Here is a 20,042-nt window from a genome sequence, read left to right on the forward strand (position 1 = left end):
CGGCCTAGTCCTCTCGCAGCAGTCCCTTCCAGCTGCAGTCAGAGCAGGAGATGTTCACCCCTCCGCGTCCAGACTGCAAATGAATTGCACTGCTTTGCTTTACCTTGGCCAGGTCGCAGTTGTGTATGAGAACTTGTTCTTAACTGGCTTACCTGCTTTAATAAAGGAGAAATTTAAGAAAAAAAGAAGCAATTTTTTGTTTCCCAGAAAGGGGGTGTAGCTCAGTGGTAGAGCGCATGCTTTGCATGAATGAGGTCCTGGGTTCAATCCCCAGCTTCTCCATGTTTTTTTTGCAAAGACTCAACTTCTACTTTCCAGAATGTTGAAATTCTAAGAAGGAAACAGAGATGTGCTAAATAATTTGGTCTTTTAATCTGAAGAACATGTGTTCAATCCCTGTTAGTACATTTATAGAACAGAAGTGGCATGGTTGCCAACTTTTATGGCATCATTTTCAAAAAGTGAAGTTCATGTTTTCGATCCCTGTCCGTACCTGTTTTAAGAATTGCTGCTATCATTTCATTGTAGTTTCAATGGAGTGGTGTATATATAAAGTACAGTGTATTGATATTGCGTTTTATCTGCAAATTAAATGGGATGGAAGCTCAGAGGGGAGTGCATGCTATATATGTATGAGGTCCTTTCTCCACTGAGTTTGTGTGCCAAATTCACATTTGCACAACTACTACATTCCAGAATGTTGATATATATATATATATATATTGCAGAGTGGCATGGTGGCCAAGTGGTAAGGCGTCGGTCTCGTAAACCGAAGACCATGGGTTCAAATCCCATCTGTGCCTTTATAGAAAAGTCTTCAAATTCCATGGAAATTTACATTAATTGGAGGACTTTGTAGAAAAATCATGTTGTATCAATATTTGAACACAACTATTATATTAAGGGGAAGTATCTCTACGATAGAGCCACTTTACATGTTTTCTGTCCTACAGTATTCCCCAACTTGTCTTTTGAGAGTATTTACTTACTTATTTACTTACTCTTGTTTTCCAAGATGGCGTAGCAGTCGTACGTATGTTTTGTCTTGTCCCGTCCTGTCTAGTGTAAATATAGTTTTCTTCGTTTATTTTTCTGTATATATTTCGTACATATTTTAATCTCACTCTCAAACTAGAGCTGAATATACTCTCCTGCAACCCGCATCACCCAATGTGGTACGGATCCGCCTTTTCTATACTTTACATTAGATCCGGAGCCACCATCAGAAGCTAGCCAGCAACTAGCTACTAGCTCGTACTCAGTTAGCCATTGCTAGCGGTCTTCTAAGCTAACTAGAACACCAGCGCGACATCAACCCAGAGCATATCAGACTGCTCTTTCTCTACCACATCTCCGGATTCCTACCGCAAGCTCTGAACCTTTACACCGGATCATCGCAACTAGCTAGCTGCAATTCCGAGTGGCTACTCCTGGCCAACGTCTCTGGCCCAAAACAAGCTACAGTTAGCCTTGAGCTAAGCCCATCTCCCGACTAGCCGAAGAGGCCCAACGATACCTCTTTTGCCAATTGGCCTGGACCCTTTACTGCCGACACGGAGCGCCGCCGATCCATCACGACTGGTCCGCCGACATAATCGTCCGAGGTGGTCTCAACAGGCTTTTTCGTTGCGACATCGCCAAAGATCCATCTGCTGGCCAAGGCCCGCGAGCTTTCTGAAACGCTGTGTCTCCAGCTCACCAGAGCTCCTGTAGCATAATCCTGGGCTACAATTACCCGGGCCCACGACCGGTCTGTCGATGCCACCGCAAGAAGAGGAATAAACAGACTCACCCCATCGCGACGTCCCCCAAAGGTTAGCTCTCTAGCCCTCGCTATCTCCCTACTTGCTATTCGGCCTGCTAACGGCTAGCTTGTCTAGCCCGGGCCTACGAACTGTTAGCTTGTTAGCACAGGCCTGCTAACCATCTGACTCACCTCATCCCAAACACTTCTGAACCCATTTACTTTCTCTCTCTTTAATTTTTATTTGTTTATACCTTCCGGAAACCTGCCTCACCCACTGTGATACGGATTCGCTATCACTTTTAATTTTGATTTATTTTTATGACACACTCAAGAACCTCCAGACGCTAACCAGCTAACTAGCTACAAGCTATTTAGTCATTGTTAGTTTAAAAAAAAAAAAAAAAAAAAACCTGGATAACACTCGCCAGCCCAGCTTCCCTGCCCATCCACCGCTGCCCCCTGGACACTGATTTCTTGGCTACATAGCTGACGCACGCTGGACTGTCCATTAATCACGGTACCCCATTCTGCTTGTTTGTTTATCTGTCGGCCCAGTTGCCTAGTCAACGCCATTTTACCTGCTGTTTGTTGTGCTAGCTGATTAGCCTCGCCTACTGTTTTTAGCTAGCTTTCCCAATTCAACACCTGTGATTACTGTATGCCTCGCTGTATGTCTCTCCCAAATGTCAATATGTCTTGTATACTGTTGTTCAGGTTAGTTATCATTGTTTTAGTTCACAATGGAGCCCCTAGATCCACTCTGCATACCCCTGTTACCTCCTTTGTCCCACCCCCCACACATGCGGTGACCTCACCCATTACAACCAGCATGTCCAGAGATACAACCTCTCTCATCATCACCCAGTGCCTGGGCTTACCTCCGCTGTACCCGCACCCCACCATACCCCTGTCTGCGCATTATGCCCTGAATATATTCTACCATGCCCAGAAACCTGCTCCTCTTATCCTCTGCCCCCAACGCTCTAGGCGACCAGTTTTGATAGCCTTTAGCCGCACCCTCATACTACTCCTTCTCTGTTCGCGGGTGATGTGGAGGTAAACCCAGGCCCTGCATGCCCCCAGGTACCCTCATTTGTTGACTTCTGTGATCGAAAAAGTCTTGGTTTTATGCATGTCAACATCAGAAGCCTCCTCCCTAAGTTTGTTTTACTCGCTGCTTTAGCACACTCTGCTAACCCTGATGTCCTTGCCGTGTCTGAATCCTGGCTCAGGAAGGCCACCAAAATTCAGAGATTTCCATACCCAACTATAACATCTTCCGTCAAGATAGAACTGCCAAAGGGGCGGAGTCGCAGTCTACTGCAGAGATAGCCTGCAAAGTAATGTCATACTTTCCAGGTCCATACCCAAACAGTTTGAACTACTAATTTTGAAAATTACTCTCTCCAGAAACAAGTCTATCACTGTTGCCGCCTGCTACCGACCCCGTCAGCTCCCAGCTGCGCCCTGGACACCATTTGTGAATTGATCGCCCCTCATCTAGCTTCAGAGTTTGTTCTGTTAGGTGACCTAAACTGGGATATGCTTAACACCCCGGCAGTCCTACAATCTAAGCTAGATGCCCTCAATCTCACTCAAATCATCAAGGAACCCACCAGGTACAACCCTAACTCTGTAAACAAGGGCACCCTCATAGACGTCATCCTGACCAACTGGCCTCCAAATATACCTCCGCTGTCTTCAACCAAGATCTCAGCGATCACTGCCTCATCGCCTGTATCCGCCACGGAGCCGCAGTCAAACGACCACCCCTCATCACTGTCAAACGCTCCCTAAAACACTTCTGTGAGCAGGCCTTTCTAATCGACCTGGCCCGTGTATCCTGGAAGGACATTGACCTCATCCCGTCAGTTGAGGATGCCTGGTCATTCTTTAAAAGTAACTTCCTCACCATTTTAGATAAGCATGCTCCGTTCAAAAATGCAGAACCAAGAACAGATACAGCCCTTGGTTCACTCCAGACCTGACTGCCCTCGACCAGCACAAAAACATCCTGTGGCGGACTGCAATAGCATCGAATAGCCCCGTGATATGCAACTGTTCAGGGAAGTCAGGAACCAATACACGCAGTCAGTCAGGAAAGCTAAGGCCAGCTTCTTCAGGCAGAAGTTTGCATCCTGTAACTCCAACTCCAAAAAGTTCTGGGACACTGTGAAGTCCATGGAGAACAAGAGCACCTCCTCCCAGCTGCCCACTGCACTGAGGCTAGGAAACACGGTCTCCACCGATAAATCCATGATTATCGAAAACTTCAATAAGCACTTCTCAACGGCTGGCCATGCCTTCCGCCTGGCTACTCCAACCTCGGCCAACAGCTCCGCCCCCCGTAGTTCCTCACCCAAGCCTCTCCAGGTTCTCCTTTACCCAAATCCAGATAGCAGATGTTCTGAAAGAGCTGCAAAACCTGGACCCGTACAAATCAGCTGGGCTTGATAATCTGGACCCGCTATTTCTGAAACTATCTGCCGCCATTGTCGCAACCCCTATTACCAGCCTGTTCAACCTCTCTTTCATATCGTCTGAGATCCCCAAGGATTGAAAGCTGCCGCAGTCATCCCCTCTTCAAAGGGGGAGACACCTGGACCCAAACTGCTATAGACCTATATCCATCCTGCCCTGCCTATCTAAGGTCTTTGAAAGCCAAGTCAACAAACAGGTCACTGACCATCTCGAATCCCACCGTACCTTCTCCGCTGTGCAATCTGGTTTCCGAGCCGGTCACGGGTGCACCTCAGCCACACTCAAGGTACTAAATGATATCATAACCGCCATCGATAAAAGACAGTACTGTGCAGCCGTCTTCATCGACCTCGCCAAGGCTTTCGACTCTGTCAATCACCAAATTCTTATCGGCAGACTCAACAGCCTCGGTTTTTCGGATGACTGCCTTGCCTGGTTCACCAATTACTTTGCAGACAGAGTTCAGTGTGTCAAATCGGAGGGCATGCTGTCCGGTCCTCTGGCAGTCTCTATGGGGGTGCCACAGGGTTCAATTCTCGGGCCGACTCTTTTCTCTGTATATATCAATGATGTTGCTCTTGCTGCGGGCGATTCCCTGATCCACCTCTACGCAGACGACACCATTCTATATACTTTCGGCACGTCATTGGACACTGTGCTATCCAACCTCCAAACGAGCTTCAATGCCATACAGCACTCCTTCCGTGGCCTCCAACTGCTCCTAAACGCGAGTAAAACCAAATGCATGCTTTTCAACCGATCGCTGCCTGCACCCGCATGCCCGACTAGCATCACCACCCTGGATGGTTCCAACCTTGAATATGTGGACATCTATAAGTACCTAGGTGTCTGGCTAGACTGCAAACTCTCCTTCCAGACTCACATCAAACATCTCCAATCAAAAATCAAATCCAGAGTCGGCTTTCTATTCCGCAACAAAGCCTCCTTCACTCACGCTGCCAAGCTTACCCTAGTAAAACTGACTATCCTACCGATCCTCGACTTCGGCGATGTCATCTACAAAATGGCTTCCAACACTCTACTCAGCAAACTGGATGCAGTCTATCACAGTGCCATCCGTTTTGTCACTAAAGCACCTTATACCACCCACCACTGCGACTTGTATGCTCTAGTCGGCTGGCCCTCACTACATATTCGTCGCCAGACCCACTGGCTCCAGGTCATCTACAAGTCCATGCTAGGTAAAGCTCCGCCTTATCTCAGTTCACTGGTCACGATGGCAACACCCATCCGTAGCACGCGCTCCAGCAGGTGTATCTCACTGATCATCCCTAAAGCCAACACCTCATTTGGCCGCCTTTCGTTCCAGTACTCTGCTGCCTGTGACTGGAACGAATTGCAAAAATCGCTGAAGTTGGAGACTTTTATCTCCTCACCAACTTCAAACATCAGCTATCCGAGCAGCTAACCGATCGCTGCAGCTGTACATAGTCTATTGGTAAATAGCTCACCCTTTTCACCTACCTCATTCCCATACTGTTTTTATACTGTTTTTATTTAAATTAGCTTTTCCACAACTCCCACGTTCCACAATGTTGACATTCTAAAAATGAAATAGATGCGCAAAGCCATCTGTTTTTGTTAACTGAAGCACATGGGTTCAATCCCTGTTCGACGTTTATGGTAGATAGCTGATATTATGGAAATGTACTTTCATCACAACAGTGTAAAGAAAGGTCAATTGTCTTGATATAGCCACTGCGTCCTGTATGCTCTAGTCGGCTGGCCCTCGCTACATATTCGTCGCCAGAACCACTTGCTATTTTGTTATTGACTGTGCGATTGTTTGTTCCATGTGTAACTCGTCGCCAGAACCACTGGCTCCAGGTCATCTGTAAGTCTATGCTAGGTAAAGCTCCGCCTTATCAAAGCACTCACAGGCGGCCTAGTCCTTGCGCAGCAGTCCTTCCAGCTGCAGTCAGAGCAGGAGATGCCCATCTGTAAATAGCCCACCCAATCTACCTACCTCATCCCCATATTGTTTTTATTTACTTTCTGCACTTTTGCACACCAGTATTTCTACTTGCACATCATCATCTGCTCATCTATCACTCCAGTGTTAATTTGCTAAATTGTAAATACTTCGGCTACTATGGCATATTTTTGCCTTTAACTTTCCTTATTGAAAAAAAAAACCTTCCATTGACACGCACTAGTTTGTTCCATAACTTCAGTATTTCTACTTCGCACCACTGGTTTTCATCTTCTATCTATTGTGTTATCAATTGCAATCTGTACAGGCGGCCTGTTTATTCCATCTGTTAACTCTGTGACTGTTGTTTGTGTTGCGCTGCTTTGCTTTATCTTGGCCAGGTCGCAGTTGAATATGAAAACTTGTTCTCAACTGGCTTACCTGGTTAATTATAGGTGAAATTTAAAAAAAAAGAAACATTTTTTTCTTTCCCAGAAAGGGGATGTAGCTCAGTGGTAGAGCGCATGCTTTGCATGTATGAGGTCCTGGGTTCAATCCCCAGCTTCTCCATAACATTTTTTGCAATGACCCATCTCCTACTTTCCAGAATGTTGAAATTCTCAGCAGGAAACAGAGATGTGCTGAATAATTTGCTCTTGTAATCTGAAGAACATGTGTTCAATCCCTGTTCGTATATTTATGGAACAGAAGTGGCATGGTTGCCAACTTCAATTGCATCATTTTCAAAAACTGAAGTTCATGGGTTAGATGACTGTCCATACTTGCTTGTATTTAGAATTGCTGCTATCATTTCATTGTAGTTTCAATGGAGTGGTGTATATAAAAAGTACATTGTATTAATATTGCATTTTATCTGCAAATAAAATGGTATCGAAGCTCAGAGGGGAGGAGGGGAGTGCATGCTATTTATGTTCAGGTCCCAAGGTTCTCCACTGAGTTTATTTGTGTGCCAAATTCACATTACACAACTCCTACTTTCCAGAATGTTGAAATTCTCAGCAGGAAACAGAGATGTTATTTGTGTGCCAAATTCACATTACACAACTACTACTTTCCAGAATGTTGATAAATATTTTGCAGCATAGAGTGGCATGGTGGCCAAGCGGTAAGGCGTCGGTCTTGTAAACCGAAGATCATGGGTTCAAATCCCATCTGTGCCTTACTGAGAAAATACCTGTAACCAAGGAAAGGTTCTTTCATTGGAGGCCTTTTGAAGAAAAAAGGTTTTCTCAAAATGGCAACCCTACTATGATATAGTAAGGGGATGTGTCTCTAGGGTAGAGCTAATACTTGAGATGCATGCGGTCTGAAGTTAATCCCCAAATTCTCTGATGAGTATATTTAGTTGTGAAATTAGCTTTTGCACAACTCTACTTTCCAGAATGTTGACATTTTAAGAAGGAAATAGATGTGCTAAGTCATCTGTTTTTGTAAACTGAAGCACATGGGTTCAATCCTTGTTCGACGTTTATGGAAGCTGGATGATATTATGGAAATGTACTTTCATTAGAACAGTGTAAAGAAAAGGTCAATTGTATTGATATGGCCACTACGACCTGTATGCTCCAGTCGGCTGGCCCTCGCTACATATTCGTCGCCAGACCCACTGGCTCCAGGTCATCTTTTTAGTCTATGCTAGGTAAAGCTCCGCCTTATCTCAGCTCACTGGTCACGATAACAACACCCACCCGAAGCACGCGCTCCAGCAGGTATATCTCACTGGTCATCCCCAAAGCCAACACCTCCTTTGGCCGCCTTTCCTTCCAGTTCTCTGCTGACAATGACTGGAAGGAATTGCAAAAATCGCTGAAGCTGGAGACATATTCCCTCACTAGCTTTCAGTGTTGCCAAACTTAGAGATCTGTAAATAGCCCACCCAATCTACCTACCTATGAATACTTGCAGACATTTTCATTTTGCTCACTTTTTTTCTCTTCCACAATGTTATTCCTCACTCCTACAGTGTCCATCACAATTACATGCACAATTATGCAAATTAGTTGATGACATCATTTAGCAACTTCTAGCGACTTTTAGGACAGCCAATAGCTACTTTCCTTATTGAGGTGTTGGCAACACTGCTAACTTTAAACATCGGCTATCTGAGCAGCTAACTGATCGCTGCAGCTGTACAAAGCCCATCTGTAAATAGCCCACCCAATCTACCTACCTCATCCCCATATTGTTTTAATTTACTTTCTGCTCTTTGCACACCAGTATTTCTACTTGCACATCATCATCTGCTCATCTATCACTCCAGTGTTAATTTGCTAAATTGCTGCAGCTACTATGGCCTATTTATTGCCTTACCTCCATTTGCACGCACTGTATATAGACTTTCTTTTTTTTCTTCTATTGTGTTATTGACTGTACGCTTGTTTATTCCATCTGTAACTCTGTGTTGTTGTTTGTGTTGCGCTGCTTTGCTTTATCTTGGCCAGGTCGCAGTTGAATATGAAAACTTGTTCTCAACTGGCTTACCTGGTTAATTATAGGTGAAATTTAAAAAATAAGAAACATTTTTTCTTTCCAAGAAAGGGGATGTAGCTCAGTGGTAGAGCGCATGCTTTGCATGTATGAGGTCCTGGGTTCAATCCCCAGCTTCTCCATAACATGTTTTTTTGCAATGACCCATCTCCTACTTTCCAGAATGTTGAAATTCTCAGCAGGAAACAGAGATGTGCTGAATAATTTGCTCTTGTAATCTGAAGAACATGTGTTCAATCCCTGTTCGTATATTTATGGAACAGAAGTGGCATGGTTGCCAACTTCAATTGCATCATTTTCAAAAACTGAAGTTCATGGGTTAGATGACTGTCCATACTTGCTTGTATTTAGAATTGCTGCTATCATTTCATTGTAGTTTCAATGGAGTGGTGTATATAAAAAGTACATTGTATTAATATTGCATTTTATCTGCAAATAAAATGGTATCGAAGCTCAGAGGGGGAGTGCATGCTATTTATGCTATTTCCTTGGTTCAATCCCAAGGTTCTCCACTGAGTTTTTGTGTGCCAAATTCACATTACACAACTCCTACTTTCCAGAATGAAATTCTCAGCAGGAAACAGAGATGTTATTTGTGTGCCAAATTCACATTACACAACTACTACTTTCCAGAATGTTGATAAATATTTTGCAGCATAGAGTGGCATGGTGGCCAAGTGGTAAGGCGTCGGTCTTGTAAACCGAAGATCATGGGTTCAAATCCCATCTGTGCCTTACTGAAAAAACCTGTCTTAACCAGGAAAGGTTCTTTCATGGAAAGGCCTTTTAAAAAAAGGTTTTCTCAAAATGGCAAACTATGATATAGTATCAGGGGATGTGTCTCTATATTAGAGCTAATACTTGAGATGCATGTTTTCTGACAGTTAATCCCCAAACTTGTCTTTTGAGTATATTTAGTTGTGAAATTAGCTTTTGCACAACTCTACTTTCCAGAATGTTGACATTTTAAAAGGAAATAGATGTGCTAAGTCATCTGTTTTTGTAAACTGAAGCACATGGGTTCAATCCTTGTTCGACGTTTATGGAAGCTGGCTGATATTATGGAAATGTACTTTCATTAGAACAGTGTAAAGAAAAGGTCAATTGTATTGATATGGCCACTACAGAACCTGTATGCTCCAGTCGGCTGGCCCTCCATGTGTATTCGTCGCCAGACCCACTGGCTCCAGGTCATCTTTTTAGTCTATGCTAGGTAAAGCTCCGCCTTATCTCAGCTCACTGGTCACGATAACAACACCCACCCAGCACGCAGCTCCAGCAGGTATATCTCACTGGTCATCCCCAAAGCCAACACCTCCTTTGGCCGCCTTTCCTTCCAGTTCTCTGCTGACAATGACTGGAAGGAATTGCTCGCTGAAGCTGGAGACATATTCCCTCACTATCTTTCAGTGTTTTATTAGCGACTTTCTGCATTTTGCAAGTATTTGAATACTTGCAGACATTTTCATTTTACTCACTTTTTGTCTCTTCCACAATGTTATTCCTCACTCCTACAGTGTCCATCACAATTACATGCACAATTATGCAAATTAGTTGATGAATCCAACTTCTAGCGATTTTTTAGGACAGCCAATAGCTACTTTCCAGGTGTTGGCAACACTGCTAACTTTAAACATCGGCTATCTGAGCAGCTAACTGATCGCTGCAGCTGTACAAAGCCCATCTGTAAATAGCCCACCCAATCTACCTACCTCATCCCCATATTGTTTTAATTTACTTTCTGCACTCAATCAGTATTTCTACTTGCACATCATCATCTGCTCATCTATCACTCCAGTGTTAATTTGCTAAATTGTAAATACTTCGCTACTATGGCCTATTTATTGCCTTACCTCCATTTGCACGCACTGTATATAGACTTTCTTTTTTTCTTCTATTGTGTTATTGACTGTAGCTTGTTTATTCCATCTGTAACTCTGTGTTGTTGTTTGTGTTGCGCTGCTTTGCTTTATCTTGGCCAGGTCGCAGTTGAATATGAAAACTTGTTCTCAACTGGCTTACCTGGTTAATTATAGGTGAAATTTAAAAAATAAGAAACATTTTTTTCTTTCCAAGAAAGGGGATGTAGCTCAGTGGTAGAGCGCATGCTTTGCATGTATGAGGTCCTGGGTTCAATCCCCAGCTTCTCCATAACATTTTTGCAATGACCCATCTCCTACTTTCCAGAATGTTGAAATTCTCAGCAGGAAACAGAGATGTGCTGAATAATTTGCTCTTGTAATCTGAAGAACATGTGTTCAATCCCTGTTCGTATATTTATGGAACAGAAGTGGCATGGTTGCCAACTTCAATTGCATCATTTTCAAAAACTGAAGTTCATGGGTTAGATGACTGTCCATACTTGCTTGTATTTAGAATTGCTGCTATCATTTCATTGTAGTTTCAATGGAGTGGTGTATATAAAAAGTACATTGTATTAATATTGCATTTTATCTGCAAATAAAATGGTATGGAAGCTCAGAGGGGGAGTGCGTGCTATTTCCTTGGTTCAATCCCAAGGTTCTCCACTGAGTTTATTTGTGTGCCAAATTCACATTACACAACTCCTACTTTCCAGAATGTTGAAATTCTCAGCAGGAAACAGAGATGTTATTTGTGTGCCAAATTCACATTACACAACTACTACTTTCCAGAATGTTGATAAATATTTTGCAGCATAGAGTGGCATGGTGGCCAAGCGGTAAGGCGTCGGTCTTGTAAACCGAAGATCATGGGTTCAAATCCCATCTGTGCCTTACTGAAAAATACCTGTAACCAAGGAAAGGTTCTTTCATTGGAGGCCTTTGAAGAAAAAAAGGTTTTCTCAAAATGGCAACCCTACTATGATATAGTAAGGGGATGTGTCTCTAGGGTAGAGCTAATACTTGAGATGCATGCGGTCTGAAGTTAATCCCCAAATTCTCTGATGAGTATATTTAGTTGTGAAATTAGCTTTTGCACAACTCTACTTTCCAGAATGTTGACATTTTAAGAAGGAAATAGATGTGCTAAGTCATCTGTTTTTGTAAACTGAAGCACATGGGTTCAATCCTTGTTCGACGTTTATGGAAGCTGGATGATATTATGGAAATGTACTTTCATTAGAACAGTGTAAAGAAAAGGTCAATTGTATTGATATGGCCACTACGACCTGTATGCTCCAGTCGGCTGGCCCTCGCTACATATTCGTCGCCAGACCCACTGGCTCCAGGTCATTTTTTAGTCTATGCTAGGTAAAGCTCCGCCTTATCTCAGCTCACTGGTCGCCAGAACCACCCACCCGTAGCAGGTCCAGCAGGTATATCTCACTGGTCATCCCCAAAGCCAACACCTCCTTTGGCCGCCTTTCCTTCCAGTTCTCTGCTGACAATGACTGGAAGGAATTGCCGCTGAAGCTGGAGACATATTCCCTCACTAACTTTCAGTGTTGCCAACCTAGCGACTTAGTCGCCATATTGTATGAATACTTGCATTTTTTCATTTTACTCACTTTTTGTCTCTTCCACAATGTTATTCCTTCTACAGTGTCCATCACAATTACATGCACAATTATGCAAATTAGTTGTGACATCATTTGCTAAACTTCTAGCGACTTTTAGGACAGCCAATAGCTACTTTTATTGAGGTGTTGGCAACACTGCTAACTTTAAACATCGGCTATCTGAGCAGCTAACTGATCGCTGCAGCTGTACAAAGCCCATCTGTAAATAGCCCACCCAATCTACCTACCTCATCCCCATATTGTTTTAATTTACTTTCTGCAGAACTCTTTGCACACCAGTATTTCTACTTGCACATCATCATCTGCTCATCTATCACTCCAGTGTTAATTTGCTAAATTGTAAATACTTCGCTACTATGGCCTATTTATTGCCTTACCTCCATTTGCACGCACTGTATATAGACTTATTTTTTTCTTCTATTGTGTTATTGACTGTACGCTTGTTTATTCCATCTGTAACTCTGTGTTGTTGTTTGTGTTGCGCTGCTTTGCTTTATCTTGGCCAGGTCGCAGTTGAATATGAAAACTTGTTCTCAACTGGCTTACCTGCTGGTTAATTATAGGTGAAATTTAAAAAAAATAAGAAACATTTTTTCTTTCCAAGAAAGGGGATGTAGCTCAGTGGTAGAGCGCATGCTTTGCATGTATGAGGTCCTGGGTTCAATCCCCAGCTTCTCCATAACATTTTTTGCAATGACCCATCTCCTACTTTCCAGAATGTTGAAATTCTCAGCAGGAAACAGAGATGTGCTGAATAATTTGCTCTTGTAATCTGAAGAACATGTGTTCAATCCCTGTTAGTATATTTATGGAACAGAAGTGGCATGGTTGCCAACTTCAATTGCATCATTTTCAAAAACTGAAGTTCATGGGTTAGATGACTGTCCATACTTGCTTGTATTTAGAATTGCTGCTATCATTTCATTGTAGTTTCAATGGAGTGGTGTATATAAAAAGTACATTGTATTAATATTGCATTTTATCTGCAAATAAAATGGTATGGAAGCTCAGAGGGGAGTGCTATTTGCTATTTCCTTGGTTCAATCCCAAGGTTCTCCACTGAGTTTATTTGTGTGCCAAATTCACATTACACAACTCCTACTTTCCAGAATGTTGAAATTCTCAGCAGGAAACAGAGATGTTATTTGTGTGCCAAATTCACATTACACAACTACTACTTTCCAGAATGTTGATAAATATTTTGCAGCATAGAGTGGCATGGTGGCCAAGCGGTAAGGCGTCGGTCTTGTAAACCGAAGATCATGGGTTCAAATCCCATCTGTGCCTTACTGAAAGTCTTCAAACCTGTAACCAAGGAAAGGTTCTTTCATTGGAGGCCTTTGAAGAAAAAATGTTTTCTCAAATGGCAACCCTACTATGATATAGTAAGGGGATGTGTCTCTAGGGTAGAGCTAATACTTGAGATGCATGCGGTCTGAAGTTAATCCCCAAATTCTCTGATGAGTATATTTAGTTGTGAAATTAGCTTTTGCACAACTCTACTTTCCAGAATGTTGACATTTTAAGAAGGAAATAGATGTGCTAAGTCATCTGTTTTTGTAAACTGAAGCACATGGGTTCAATCCTTGTTCGACGTTTATGGAAGCTGGATGATATTATGGAAATGTACTTTCATTAGAACAGTGTAAAGAAAAGGTCAATTGTATTGATATGGCCACTACGACCTGTATGCTCCAGTCGGCTGGCCCTCGCTACATATTCGTCGCCAGACCCACTGGCTCCAGGTCATTTTTTAGTCTATGCTAGGTAAAGCTCCGCCTTATCTCAGCTCACTGGTCACGAGAACCACTGCTGCACGCTCCAGCAGGTATATCTCACTGGTCATCCCCAAAGCCAACACCTCCTTTGGCCGCCTTTCCTTCCAGTTCTCTGCTGACAATGACTGGAAGGAATTGCAAAAATCGCTGAAGCTGGAGACATATTCCCTCACTAACTTTCAGTGTTGCCAACTTACCTACCTCATCGCCATATTTAGCAAGTTTGAATACTTGCAGACATTTTCATTTTACTCACTTTTTGTCTCTTCCACAATGTTATTCCTCACTCTACAGTGTCCATCACAATTACATGCACAATTATGCAAATTAGTTGATCTAGCGACTTTTAGGACAGCCAATAGCTACTTTCCTTATTGAGGTGTTGGCAACACTGCTAACTTTAAACATCGGCTATCTGAGCAGCTAACTGATCGCTGCAGCTGTACAAAGCCCATCTGTAAATAGCCCACCCAATCTACCTACCTCATCCCCATATTGTTTTAATTTACTTTCTGCTCTTTGCACACCAGTATTTCTACTTGCACATCATCATCTGCTCATCTATCACTCCGGTGTTAATTTGCTAAATTGTAAATACTTCGCTACTATGGCCTATTTATTGCCTTACCTCCATTTGCACGCACTGTATATAGACTTTTTTTTTTTTTCTATTGTGTTATTGACTGTACGCTTGTTTATTCCATCTGTAACTCTGTGTTGTTGTTTGTATTGCGCTGCTTTGCTTTATCTTGGCCAGGTCGCAGTTGAATATGAAAACTTGTTCTCAACTGGCTTACCTGGTTAATTATAGGTGAAATTTAAAAAAAAAGAAACATTTTTTCTTTCCAAGAAAGGGGATGTAGCTCAGTGGTAGAGCGCATGCTTTGCATGTATGAGGTCCTGGGTTCAATCCCCAGCTTCTCCATGTTTTTTTTGCAATGACCCATCTCCTACTTTCCAGAATGTTGAAATTCTCAGCAGGAAACAGAGATGTGCTGAATAATTTGCTCTTGTAATCTGAAGAACATGTGTTCAATCCCTGTTCGTATATTTATGGAACAGAAGTGGCATGGTTGCCAACTTCAAATGCATCATTTTCAAAAACTGAAGTTCATGGGTTAGATGACTGTCCATACTTGCTTGTATTTAGAATTGCTGCTATCATTTCACTGTAGTTTCAATGGAGTGGTGTATATAAAAAGTACATTGTATTAATATTGCATTTTATCTGCAAATAAAATGGTATCGAAGCTCAGAGGGGGAGTGCATGCTATTTATGTATGAGGTCCTTGGTTCAATCCCAAGGTTCTCCACTGAGTTTATTTGTGTGCCAAATTCACATTACACAACTCCTACTTTCCAGAATGTTGAAATTCTCAGCAGGAAACAGAGATGTTATTTGTGTGCCAAATTCACATTACACAACTACTACTTTCCAGAATGTTGATAAATATCTTGCAGCATAGAGTGGCATGGTGGCCAAGCGGTAAGGCGTCGGTCTTGTAAACCGAAGATCATGGGTTCAAATCCCATCTGTGCCTTACTGAAAAATAACTGATACCAAGGAAAGGTTCTTTCACTGGAGGCCTTTGAAGAAAAAAAAGTTTTCTCAAAATGGCAACCCTGCTATGATATAGTAAGGGGATGTGTCTCTAGGGTAGAGCTAATACTTGAGATGCATGCGGTCTGAAGTTAATCCCCAAATTCTCTTTTGAGTATATTTAGTTGTGAAATTAGCTTTTGCACAACTCTACTTTCCAGAATGTTGACATTTTAAAAAGGAAATAGATGTGCTAAGTCATCTGTTTTTGTAAACTGAAGCACATGGGTTCAATCCTTGTTCGACGTTTATGGAAGCTGGATGATATTATGGAAATGTACTTTCATTAGAACAGTGTAAAGAAAAGGTCAATTGTATTGATATGGCCACTACGACCTGTATGCTCCAGTCGGCTGGCCCTCGCTACATATTCGTCGCCAGACCCACTGGCTCCAGGTCATTTTTTAGTCTATGCTAGGTAAAGCTCCGCCTTATCTCAGCTCACTGGTCACGATAACAACACCCACCCTGGCACGCGCTCAGCAGGTATATCTCACTGGTCATCCCCAAAGCCAACACCTCCTTTGGCGGCCTTTCCTTCCAGTTCTCTGCTGACAATGACTGGAAGGAATTGCAAAAAGTCGCTGAAGCTGGAGACATATTCCCTCACTAACTTTCAGTGTTGCCAACTTAGCGACTTAGTCCTGTATTTAGCAAGTATGAATACTTGCAGACATTTTCATTTTACTCACTTTTGTCTCTTCCACAATGTTATTCCTCACTCCTACAGTGTCCATCACAATTACATGCACAATTATGCAAATTAGTTGATGACATCATTTAGTGACTTTTAGGACAGCCAATCTACTTTCCTTATTGAGGTGTTGGCAACAAACTGCTGCCAATTACTTTAAACATCGGCTATCTGAGCAGCTAACTGATCGCTGCAGCTGTACAAAGCCCATCTGTAAATAGCCCACCCAATCTACCTACCTCATCCCCATATTGTTTTAATTTACTTTCTGCTCTTTGCACACCAGTATTTCTACTTGCACATCATCATCTGCTCATCTATCACTCCAGTGTTAATTTGCTAAATTGTAAATACTTCGCTACTATGGCCTATTTATTGCCTTACCTCCATTTGCACGCACTGTATATAGACTTTATTTTTTTTTCTTCTATTGTGTTATTGACTGTACGCTTGTTTATTCCATCTGTAACTCTGTGTTGTTGTTTGTGTTGCGCTGCTTTGCTTTATCTTGGCCAGGTCGCAGTTGAATATGAAAACTTGTTCTCAACTGGCTTACCTGGTTAATTATAGGTGAAATTTAAAAAAAATAAGAAACATTTTTTTCTTTCCAAGAAAGGGGATGTAGCTCAGTGGTAGAGCGCATGCTTTGCATGTATGAGGTCCTGGGTTCAATCCCCAGCTTCTCCATAACATTTTTTTGCAATGACCCATCTCCTTCTTTCCAGAATGTTGAAATTCTCAGCAGGAAACAGAGATGTGCTGAATAATTTGCTCTTGTAATCTGAAGAACATGTGTTCAATCCCTGTTCGTATATTTATGGAACAGAAGTGGCATGGTTGCCAACTTCAATTGCATCATTTTCAAAAACTGAAGTTCATGGGTTAGATGACTGTCCATACTTGCTTGTATTTAGAATTGCTGCTATCATTTCATTGTAGTTTCAATGGAGTGGTGTATATAAAAAGTACATTGTATTAATATTGCATTTTATCTGCAAATAAAATGGTATGGAAGCTCAGAGGGGGAGGCATGCAGTGCGTGCTATTTCCTTGGTTCAATCCAAGGTTCTCCACTGAGTTTATTTGTGTGCCAAATTCACATTACACAACTCCTACTTTCCAGAATGTTGAAATTCTCAGCAGGAAACAGAGATGTTATTTGTGTGCCAAATTCACATTACACAACTACTACTTTCCAGAATGTTGATAAATTTTGCAGCATAGAGTGGCATGGTGGCCAAGCGGTAAGGCGTCGGTCTTGTAAACCGAAGATCATGGGTTCAAATCCCATCTGTGCCTTACTGAAAAATACCTTAAATTCCAAGGAAAGGTTCTTTCATTGGAGGCCTTTGAAGAAAAAATGTTTTCTCAAAATGGCAACCCTACTATGATATAGTAAGGGGATGTGTCTCTAGGGTAGAGCTAATACTTGAGATGCATGCGGTCTGAAGTTAATCCCCAAATTCTCTTTTGAGTATATTTAGTTGTGAAATTAGCTTTTGCACAACTCTACTTTCCAGAATGTTGACATTTTAAAAAGGAAATAGATGTGCTAAGTCATCTGTTTTTGTAAACTGAAGCACATGGGTTCAATCCTTGTTCGACGTTTATGGAAGCTGGATGATATTATGGAAATGTACTTTCATTAGAACAGTGTAAAGAAAAGGTCAATTGTATTGATATGGCCACTACGACCTGTATGCTCCAGTCGGCTGGCCCTCGCTACATATTCGTCGCCAGAACCAGGTCATCTTTTTAGTCTATGCTAGGTAAAGCTCCGCCTTATCTCAGCTCACTGGTCACGATAACAACACCCAGAACCACTGGCTCCAGGATATCTCACTGGTCATCCCCAAAGCCAACACCTAAAGCGCCTTTCCTTCCAGTTCTCTGCTGACAATGACTGGAAGGAATTGCAAAAGTCCTGAAGCTGGAGACATATTCCCTCACTAGCTTTCAGTGTTCAACTTAGCGACTTAGTGCCCATTTCTGTATGAATACTTGCAGACATTTTCATTTTACTCACTTTTTGTCTCTTCCACAATGTTATTCCTCACTCCTACAGTGTCCATCACAATTACATGCACAATTATGCAAATTAGTTTGACATCATTTAGCAATCTGACTTTTAGGACAGCCAATAGCTACTTTCCTTATTGAGGTGTTGGCAACACTGCTAACTTTAAACATCGGCTATCTGAGCAGCTAACTGATCGCTGCAGCTGTACAAAGCCCATCTGTAAAAGCCCACCCAATCTACCTACCTCATCCCCATATTGTTTTAATTTACTTTCTGCTCTTTGCACACCAGTATTTCTACTTGCACATCATCATCTGCTCATCTATCACTCCAGTGTTAATTTGCTAAATTGTAAAGCTCCGCTACTATGGCCTATTTATTGCCTTACCTCCATTTGCACGCACTGTATATAGACTTTTTTTTTTTTTCTTCCATTGCTGCAGTTGACTGTACGCTTGTTTATTCCATCTGTAACTCTGTGTTGCAAATGAATTTGCGCTGCTTTGCTTTATCTTGGCCAGGTCGCAGTTGAATATGAAAACTTGTTCTCAACTGGCTTACCTGGTTAATTATAGGTGAAATTTAAAAAAATAAGAAACATTTTTTCTTTCCAAGAAAGGGGATGTAGCTCAGTGGTAGAGCGCATGCTTTGCATGTATGAGGTCCTGGGTTCAATCCCCAGCTTCTCCATAACATGTTTTTTTTGCAATGACCCATCTCCTACTTTCCAGAATGTTGAAATTCTCAGCAGGAAACAGAGATGTGCTGAATAATTTGCTCTTTTAATCTGAAGAACATGTGTTCAATCCCTGTTAGTATATTTATGGAACAGAAGTGGCATGGTTGCCAACTTCAATTGCATCATTTTCAAAAACTGAAGTTCATGGGTTAGATGACTGTCCATACTTGCTTGTATTTAGAATTGCTGCTATCATTTCATTGTAGTTTCAATGGAGTGGTGTATATAAAAAGTACATTGTATTAATATTGCATTTTATCTGCAAATAAAATGGTATGGAAGCTCAGAGGGGAGTGCATGCTATTTATGTTGAGGTCCCAAGGTTCTCCACTGAGTTTATTTGTGTGCCAAATTCACATTACACAACTCCTACTTTCCAGAATGTTGAAATTCTCAGCAGGAAACAGAGATGTTATTTGTGTGCCAAATTCACATTACACAACTACTACTTTCCAGAATGTTGATAAATATTTTGCAGCATAGAGTGGCATGGTGGCCAAGTGGTAAGGCGTCGGTCTTGTAAACCGAAGATCATGGGTTCAAATCCCATCTGTGCCTTACTGAAAAATACAAATAACCAAGGAAAGGTTCTTTCATTGGAGGCCTTTGAAGAAAAAATGTTTTCTCAAATTGGCAACCCTACTATGATATAGTAAGGGGATGTGTCTCTAGGGTAGAGCTAATACTTGAGATGTTTTCGGTCTGACAGTTAATCCCCAAATTCTCTTTTGAGTATATTTAGTTGTGAAATTAGCTTTTGCACAACTCTACTTTCCAGAATGTTGACATTTTAAAAGGAAATAGATGTGCTAAGTCATCTGTTTTTGTAAACTGAAGCACATGGGTTCAATCCTTGTTCGACGTTTATGGAAGCTGGATGATATTATGGAAATGTACTTTCATTAGAACAGTGTAAAGAAAAGGTCAATTGTATTGATATGGCCACTACGACCTGTATGCTCCAGTCGGCTGGCCCTCGCTACATATTCGTCGCCAGACCCACTGGCTCCAGGTCATTTTTTAGTCTATGCTAGGTAAAG

General features: G+C 42.0%; 16 non-coding genes across 16 annotated transcripts; all 16 read left to right on the forward strand.

Annotated features, from left to right (window-relative positions):
- The first annotated feature begins 210 nt into the window (after nt 1-210).
- trnaa-ugc (transfer RNA alanine (anticodon UGC)) lies at nt 211-282 on the forward strand. The gene has a single exon. It is a non-coding gene; the product is annotated as a tRNA-Ala (tRNA).
- Nucleotides 283-731: 449 nt separating this feature from the next.
- Nucleotides 732-803, forward strand: trnat-cgu (transfer RNA threonine (anticodon CGU)). Its single transcript has one exon. It is a non-coding gene; the product is annotated as a tRNA-Thr (tRNA).
- A 5,856-nt stretch (nt 804-6,659) lies between these two features.
- trnaa-ugc (transfer RNA alanine (anticodon UGC)) lies at nt 6,660-6,731 on the forward strand. Its single transcript has one exon. It is a non-coding gene; the product is annotated as a tRNA-Ala (tRNA).
- A 539-nt stretch (nt 6,732-7,270) lies between these two features.
- trnat-ugu (transfer RNA threonine (anticodon UGU)) lies at nt 7,271-7,342 on the forward strand. Its single transcript has one exon. It is a non-coding gene; the product is annotated as a tRNA-Thr (tRNA).
- A 1,377-nt stretch (nt 7,343-8,719) lies between these two features.
- Nucleotides 8,720-8,791, forward strand: trnaa-ugc (transfer RNA alanine (anticodon UGC)). The gene has a single exon. It is a non-coding gene; the product is annotated as a tRNA-Ala (tRNA).
- A 541-nt stretch (nt 8,792-9,332) lies between these two features.
- On the forward strand, nt 9,333-9,404 carry trnat-ugu (transfer RNA threonine (anticodon UGU)). Its single transcript has one exon. It is a non-coding gene; the product is annotated as a tRNA-Thr (tRNA).
- A 1,344-nt stretch (nt 9,405-10,748) lies between these two features.
- Nucleotides 10,749-10,820, forward strand: trnaa-ugc (transfer RNA alanine (anticodon UGC)). The gene has a single exon. It is a non-coding gene; the product is annotated as a tRNA-Ala (tRNA).
- A 533-nt stretch (nt 10,821-11,353) lies between these two features.
- On the forward strand, nt 11,354-11,425 carry trnat-ugu (transfer RNA threonine (anticodon UGU)). The gene has a single exon. It is a non-coding gene; the product is annotated as a tRNA-Thr (tRNA).
- Nucleotides 11,426-12,778: 1,353 nt separating this feature from the next.
- On the forward strand, nt 12,779-12,850 carry trnaa-ugc (transfer RNA alanine (anticodon UGC)). The gene has a single exon. It is a non-coding gene; the product is annotated as a tRNA-Ala (tRNA).
- A 536-nt stretch (nt 12,851-13,386) lies between these two features.
- On the forward strand, nt 13,387-13,458 carry trnat-ugu (transfer RNA threonine (anticodon UGU)). Its single transcript has one exon. It is a non-coding gene; the product is annotated as a tRNA-Thr (tRNA).
- A 1,344-nt stretch (nt 13,459-14,802) lies between these two features.
- On the forward strand, nt 14,803-14,874 carry trnaa-ugc (transfer RNA alanine (anticodon UGC)). Its single transcript has one exon. It is a non-coding gene; the product is annotated as a tRNA-Ala (tRNA).
- Nucleotides 14,875-15,418: 544 nt separating this feature from the next.
- trnat-ugu (transfer RNA threonine (anticodon UGU)) lies at nt 15,419-15,490 on the forward strand. The gene has a single exon. It is a non-coding gene; the product is annotated as a tRNA-Thr (tRNA).
- A 1,368-nt stretch (nt 15,491-16,858) lies between these two features.
- trnaa-ugc (transfer RNA alanine (anticodon UGC)) lies at nt 16,859-16,930 on the forward strand. The gene has a single exon. It is a non-coding gene; the product is annotated as a tRNA-Ala (tRNA).
- A 540-nt stretch (nt 16,931-17,470) lies between these two features.
- On the forward strand, nt 17,471-17,542 carry trnat-ugu (transfer RNA threonine (anticodon UGU)). Its single transcript has one exon. It is a non-coding gene; the product is annotated as a tRNA-Thr (tRNA).
- A 1,339-nt stretch (nt 17,543-18,881) lies between these two features.
- trnaa-ugc (transfer RNA alanine (anticodon UGC)) lies at nt 18,882-18,953 on the forward strand. The gene has a single exon. It is a non-coding gene; the product is annotated as a tRNA-Ala (tRNA).
- A 535-nt stretch (nt 18,954-19,488) lies between these two features.
- Nucleotides 19,489-19,560, forward strand: trnat-ugu (transfer RNA threonine (anticodon UGU)). Its single transcript has one exon. It is a non-coding gene; the product is annotated as a tRNA-Thr (tRNA).
- Nucleotides 19,561-20,042: the final 482 nt, after the last annotated feature.

This window comes from Oncorhynchus keta, unplaced genomic scaffold (assembly GCF_023373465.1).
Source record: "Oncorhynchus keta strain PuntledgeMale-10-30-2019 unplaced genomic scaffold, Oket_V2 Un_contig_14679_pilon_pilon, whole genome shotgun sequence".
NCBI lineage: Eukaryota > Metazoa > Chordata > Actinopteri > Salmoniformes > Salmonidae > Oncorhynchus > Oncorhynchus keta.